This window comes from Octodon degus, unplaced genomic scaffold (assembly GCF_000260255.1).
Source record: "Octodon degus isolate 3935 unplaced genomic scaffold, OctDeg1.0 scaffold00121, whole genome shotgun sequence".
NCBI classification, from domain to species: Eukaryota; Metazoa; Chordata; class Mammalia; order Rodentia; family Octodontidae; genus Octodon; species Octodon degus.
Window position 1 is genome coordinate 7,078,181 of NW_004524697.1, and position 282 is coordinate 7,078,462.

Here is a 282-nt window from a genome sequence, read left to right on the forward strand (position 1 = left end):
AGTTAGGGCAGTCATCTTTTAAAATAGTCATTTCCAGCTCTGATCTTAATTTCCCACTTCAAACTATTTGAAATAAATGACTTTTCTGAGGAAATGTTATAAATTAGCACGAGTTTCCACAAAATAGTACAAAGAATCCAACAAAGCCAAGATTTAGGAGCCTTGTCCATTTCAAGACATATCCCAAACAGAGACACTCTGCAAGGTGGATGTTGCCAACCATGATAACTTCCTATATGACAGATACATCTCAGGTCAGATCTAGCCTTTTTTTGGAGATGG